Source organism: Megalobrama amblycephala, linkage group LG4 (genome assembly GCF_018812025.1).
Source record: "Megalobrama amblycephala isolate DHTTF-2021 linkage group LG4, ASM1881202v1, whole genome shotgun sequence".
Taxonomy (NCBI): domain Eukaryota; kingdom Metazoa; phylum Chordata; class Actinopteri; order Cypriniformes; family Xenocyprididae; genus Megalobrama; species Megalobrama amblycephala.
The window spans coordinates 54,041,606-54,048,696 of record NC_063047.1 but is presented as its reverse complement, the minus strand read 5'-3'; the positions used below and the strand labels follow the sequence as shown (position 1 = coordinate 54,048,696).

Sequence of the window (7,091 nt, the reverse complement as noted above, 5' to 3'; positions counted from 1 at the left end):
GCTCTATATTTCTTCGCGCCCTGACGAAACTTACCAATTCACAAAATTAATGGAATGCATAGCTGACATAAAAAATTGGATGACCAGTAATTCCTTACTGGAGATTCTAATTTTTGGACCAAAAACTTCACGTAATAACCTAGAATACTTTCTAACACTTGATGGCTGCTCTGTTAAGCCTTTGTCGTCAGTTAGGAACCTGGGTGTGCTCTTTGATACCAGTCTTTCATTTGAAAGCCATGTTTCTAGCATCTGTAAAACTGCATTCTTCCATCTTAAAAATATATCTAAACTACAACATATGCTTTCAATGACAAATGTGGAACAGTCAGTTCATGCGTTCATGACCTCAAGGCTAGATTACTGTAACGCTCTACTGGGTGGTTGTTCTGCTCGCCTGGTAAATAAACTACAGCTGGTCCAAAACGCAGCAGCTAGAGTTCTTACTAGATCCAGGAAGTATGACCATATTATCCCAGTTCTGTCAACACTACATTGGCACCCTATTAAACATTGTATAGATTTTAAAATCTTGCTATTTACCTATAAAGCACTAAATGGTTTAGCTCCCCAGTACCTGAGCGAGCTCTTAATGCATTATAGTCCTTCCCGTGTATTGCAATCTCAGAAATCTGGACAGTTGATAATACCTAGAATATCAAAATCAACTGCAGGCAGTAGATCCTTTTCCTATTTAGCACCTAAACTTTGGAACAGTCTTCCTATCACTGTTCGGGAAGCAGACACACTCTGTCAGTTTAAGTCTAGACTAAAAACACATCTGTTTAAACTTGCATACACATAAACCATTATCTGCTTCTATAATTCAAATCATGTAAATTGTTAGGCTGCATAGGTCAGCCGGAACTGGGAACACTTCCCATAACACCTGATGTACTCGCTATATCATAAGAAGAATGGCGTCTACACTAATATTAGTCTCTCTCTGTTTATCCCGAGGTTTGCGGCAGCCTGCCAGATCCAGGCCGTATCCAGATGAGATAAAGGACCTGCATCTAGACATGATGATAACGCAGCCCTGACGTTTCAACTAATCTAGGCCCATTTCCCTTTCCTTTCCCTATGTATAGATAAAACGTTATCAAAATTATTCCAGTTCGCATAGATCCGTGGACACAACAAATTTTTCTGTATTATGCGAACCAGTAAAGTAATTTGGCAAATATCACTTTTTTTAAAAAAAGACCAAGCTTTTGCACACATACACACTCAAACACGCAAACCTATAGACTAAACACATAAATGAATGAATAAACGAGTCATGTGTTGAACCAGGCCATCGTGCCACAAAAATTGTCAGAATCAAATTGGGCTCACATATAACTTGCACATTTATTGAATGCAAATGTTTTTGATTCACATAAATTAATTTGTTCTCATGTGGAGCCCTTATAGCAATATGAGTTTAGTCAATTGTGCGGATTACATTTGGGAGACCGGACATTGCAGCAAATTGCCTTTTGATATTGGCCAGTAGTGTAAGGAAACGTTATGTATCTACGTGTCATTTTAGCAATCCCTTCCAAAATAGCAGGCATTAAGGAGCTCAGGGATGGCTGTGTAATCTCAGACCTATGACAAGCTAATAGAATGATACAATTCCAAAAGGAGCTTTGCGCAGAAACAAATTGCATCATGTTAGTCGTAAACTTCACTATCGGCTAATTCCCGTTGGTAACACCCAGTTGCCAGAAACCCTTAAACCGAAAGGACTTGGGTTGGTACTGGAATGGCTCAGTTCCATCTAGTTGGCCTTTGTAATGTTGGGCCCAGTTAAGTTATTAAGTGATTTGTATGTTTATGGTAACAGGGATCTATGAGCAATAGGTCAAGTTAAATGTGTTTAATTTTTATATTCACTTATTGGAAGACATGGTGACTACCTTTATCCCCTTTAAAGGGGACCTATAATGCCCCTTTTACAAGATGTAACATAAGTCTCTGGTGTCCCCAGAATGTGCCTCTGAAGTTTCAGCTCAGAATACCCCTCAGATAATTTATTATAGCTTGTCAAATCTGTCCCTGGGTGTGATCAAAAACACGTTGTTTTTGTGTTAAGTTACAACTTATAGAATGCATCTGGATGTTTCTGAACGGTTAGTGAATAAATTTATGTAGTTGCTGTGGAGTTTATTTAACTCATCGACTAGCATGTGCCGTCATGTTAATCTTTTGTACAAATCCAGCGTTGAATTGACCCTCATTTGTGAAGCAGTCCGGTGTAAAATGACAGCATGGCAACAACAACTCTTCCTCTTCTCTAAAGCAGCCCAACATGGCCTCACCCACTTTGTTGTGTGTTCTTGGGGCCAGGATTTATGTAAATTCAAGGAAGAACCTTGTTGTAGTCCCTACCAGCCATTTGTTGTAGTCTTTAAACAGAAAATTCTTTAAAAGTAAAAATATCTCCATTTGCATTGAACTTTGAGCGTCGTAACTTTGCAGATGTTGTTTATGCTCAAACAGCAACATTACTCACTAACTAAAGTTAAAAAACTGAAATTATAATCAACTACTGCTTTAAAAACTGTGTGGATTTAAAGCAATTCAATTCAGATTTTTTTGTATAGCTCTTTTCACAATACAAAAAAAAATTCTGTCATTTATTACTTACCCTCATGCCGTTCCACACCCGTAAGACCTTCATTAATCTTCGGAACACAAATTAAGATATTTTAGTTAAAATCCGATGGCTCCGTGAGGCCTCCATAGGAAGCAATGACACTTCCTCTCTCAAGATCCATAAAGGTACTAAAAACATATTTAAATTAGTTCATGTGAGTACAGTGGTTCAATATTAATTTTATAAAGTGACGAGCGCCAAAAAACCAAAATAACGACTTGAAAACGGCCATCACTAAATAAGTTTAAAATAAATTATGAAAATCCCTGGTTGTAGTGTTTTACTCTTATATAAATTATAAATTGTACGTATAATATTAAGCCTATATAGCAGGGGTTCTCAACTCTGGCCTTCAAGGTTCACTTTCCTGCAGAGTTTAGCTCCAACCTTGATCAGTCACCTGCCTATAACTTTCTAGTAATCCTGAAGACCTAGATATGTTTATTTAGGTGAGTTTGTTTAGGGTCGGAGCTAAACTCTGCAGGAAAGTGACCCTCAAGGGCCAGAGCTGAAAACCCCTAAAGTCTAATGAAAAATTTAAACAATATATGAACTATATTTTTACATTTTCTGACAGAAATGTGGGTAGTGGTAAGGTATCCTAAATGCAACTTTTTTAAGCAAAATGCAGCCTTTCATAATAAATATAAACTGTTCCAATAAGCTCTTATGGATAGAATAATTTCCTATCGGAGCATTTTCTTACGGGTCTGTTCCTAACAAAGCTATCATGTTGTTGGAGAAGACTTGGAAAAGAGCATCCAGTACAGTTATTACATTTTTCCTTAAGCCCCACCCACCATCATCAAGCCCCCCACACCACCCCCTCACCCCCAACCCCATCACCCCCTCCCTCTATTACCCGCACCACAACCATGCCTAGTGCTAACCTGAAATGAGAGTCTGGAACCCTAAAAGTCAAGACTAAATCTCCTTTAAGTCTTCAGATGTTAGTTTAAATGTCTATATATTCATATAATATTCATATAAAGTGCCATACTAACTAGTCTGAACAAGACATTTTCACTCTCCTCGTACATACAGCAACTTATTTATTTAAAAACAACAAAACATCCACAAGAGTCTTTTTGTAATAGTTAACAAATGCACAATAAATATGCATTCAACAACTGCATTTCCCAAATTTCCTTTTTGCCTATGCAACGGCTTAATGAGTAACCTGATATGGCCGGTAACTTCCATGAGAAAACAAAGATTTTTTTTTTTTTTTTTTTGAGATTTACACCCTCCCTTCTCCTGGCTTTTTCCTTCTGTTTCTCTGACAACAGCCCACTCTATTTAAACCAGCGCCTTGACCCACCCTGCACAGACTCTGAACCTAAACCTGAAGCTTGGTCAATATGGAAACAAAATCAATGGAGCTTGGAAAAATGGATACATCCCCCAGGAATGAGCCCACTTATCTTGCCTGGTCCATCTTCAACACTTTTTGTTGCTGTTTGCCACTTGGAATTGCAGCAATCGTCTACTCATGCAGAGTAAGTCACTTACAATTTGTTTAAAAAACAGCTATCAATAACTAAAAATCACACATTCATATTCTGCACTTATTAATATTTTTGTTTTGTAGGTAGACAATGCTAATACTCTTGGAGATGCTGGAAAAGCTCAAGAGTCCTCCAGGATAGCAAAGAACCTGAATATTGCTTCACTGGTGCTGGGGCTCATTGGTTTAATTTTGGTGATTGTAATGCTAGTGATTTAAAAAAAAATGTAAGCAAGCTTGTGAAGGAATTTTTTTTTTTTTTGCTATTCAAACATCACTGAACTTCACTACTCAACTCCAGAGATGATGAAGACCAGCTGTGGCTTCAAAATTAAATAAGCAATGGCCACACAAAGTTGCTTATATTTTGGGGTTTATGCTACAGAAATATAAATTTGATTAGTTAAAAAATGTCTTTGAAAACTGTAAAAGTCCCAAGTTTAAAACTAAATCTGTTTAAAAAAGCAAAAAATTGTTCATACATGTGAATGATGTTTTATGACAGATAATGTAATGAAATCTCATTCAAATTAATGAAATCTTCATTTTAATTAGTCTAGTCATTTTACAATGAAGTACATTTACGATGCGCTGTATTCAAAGTACCATAATCACATAACTATGTTAAACATTTACATGTATAAATATAAATGGTAAATGGTGTATGTAATGGTTTTCTCCAATTATGTTCTATCATTTTATTCACAAGTATTTTTTTACATACTTAATAAGCCATAAAAATGTACCAACTTGGTTCTCATATTTTATGCTTTGGTCAAGTAACTTCTCTATTATATATGTAAAATATTGCCATGCACTCAAGTATGTACTTTTTCTTATGTCACTACTACATCAATGTCTATTAAAATTTATTTCATCCATCTACTTTGTCTAAAATTTTTCATCACAGTCTGCAGAAGTGAGGTCATAGATATTTCTGTGATATGAGATCGCAGGTCAGTCAGATACTTGTGTACAAATTAATTTCTTGTACTCGGACATCCAGAGTTGCAACAGCAGTGGAAAGGCATTTCTATACATAAACAGATATTCCATATCTGTTTTCACTCTGCTACTGACAAAGCATGATCAATTTTATTCTCTGGTCTGTGGTGAGTTTTACTAATAGCTTAATAATAGGCCACAGTTCTATGTCAAAGCACAGCTTCATATAAAATCTTCTTGATACATCCCGGCACCATTTAAAAGTCAGTCTCTTAACACTCTTGTTGTTCATTTTATCAGTTATCAGAGATCAGTAAGTTAAAATTACAAAACCTCAGTTTGCAAAGTAACCTCCCACATTTCTGTTATATAACTAAATTTTAATGAGAATGGGAAGTGTCTCCTCCTTTAGGACTGTAACTGTTCCTTATAATCCTAAAACTGTTCCTGATGTCAATACTGCATTACTGCACTATCCTTAGGAGCACATTTAATTGTTTTCTTAATTATTACATAAATCAACGGAATTTGTCAAGGCCCACCCCCACCCCACTCGACCAGTACATGAGCAGAACATGTTAACTGCTACTATTGAAAAAAAAAATATATTTTTTCGATAAAAAGTTTATTGAAAACGTTTTTCAAGGATTGTAGATTGTTTTTCAAAAACATTTCATATTATTCTTTTTAATAAAGTTATCACAAATCTGGGCCCATATTCACAAAACATCTTAATCTTAATCTTAATAAAACATCGCTTTTAAAAGAAACTCTTAAAAATAATGGGTCCTAAATTTAGGATGCACGAGTATTTTGCAAAGCATTTTAGTGCTAAAACGAGCTCCTAAATTCATTAGAAGTAGTCAAGAGGACTCTTAAGTCACTAAGACCAAATCACAAACAATTCTAAAATGGTTGTTGCCAGCAATCTGCCTCAGCAGTCTGCCCAAAGACAATGTACACCATTGAGGCAATAGGCGATAGAGCCTTGGGTGCTGAGCCTTTTCTTCTTTAATGCAATAAATATTTTGATTTATAGATTTTAATCTGCGATGTTATAACATAAAGGTTAATTGATGTACTGGTAAAATGTATTGAATGATGGGGAATAAAACATTGTGGTCAAGTTGAAAATAATATCCTATCGTCAGCGCCGAAAGCCTTGTGGGCAGCTCGGGTGACCCGAGTTCGAATTCTGGCTCATTGACCTTTCTTGATACCTCGTTCTACAATATTTTTATGAGTAAATCAATAAATCAAGATGTTCTTTGTCTCTTCTTGCTTGGGGTACTGAAGTAAATCCTGTATACTCCATCAAACTATTTAAACAAATTTTATGTATTTAGCATGACCACCTCTTTTATTTTACCTGTGATCTACCTGACAACATTCAGGTCATTATTTTCATGTTTAACATCATGTAGATCTCTCTCTTCTTTAGCAGGCTCATGATAAAATATATTTTCAACTCTAAACAATGTGGCTACATTCAAAAATATTAAAGTTTCTTTAAATAAAGTACTTTTTTTGTCTTTACTTCTAGGGGATGCAAGTGTAGCCTGACAAATTTTGTGGAATTAATGATGTATGTGAAACAAAATGCAGTGTTATGACAAAATGCAGTTACAATTATGCATTTCTTACACAGAAATACATAAGGGCAAATGATTTTGTGCAGTAAATGCATTCAAGTGTGACTTAATAACTCATTCAGTCCACGATTGAGTAAAGTTACACTTGCCTCCCCATCTATGTACTTGTCTACTTGTTTTTAAAAATAAGGTCAACAAAATGTTAATGATGGTTTAAAGAACTTTATTCTCAAGATCAATTAACTTGTTTAACTGATCTTGTTTAATAATCAATTAACTATTTTCCTGGGGCCGTATTCACAAAACATTTTATCTTACCACTAAGAGTTCTCCTAAATAGCAATAAATGTTCTTAGCTAAGAGTTTTCTCTTAAAACCTATTCACTAATTCTTACTAAGAAAT

General features: G+C 35.4%; 1 long non-coding RNA gene across 1 annotated transcript; it reads left to right on the top strand.

The window, feature by feature from the left end:
* Positions 1 to 3,604: 3,604 nt before the first annotated feature.
* Positions 3,605 to 5,036, top strand: LOC125266156. Its single transcript, XR_007184455.1, has 2 exons — positions 3,605 to 4,143; positions 4,236 to 5,036. It is a non-coding gene; the product is annotated as an uncharacterized LOC125266156 (long non-coding RNA).
* The last annotated feature ends 2,055 nt before the right edge of the window (positions 5,037 to 7,091 follow it).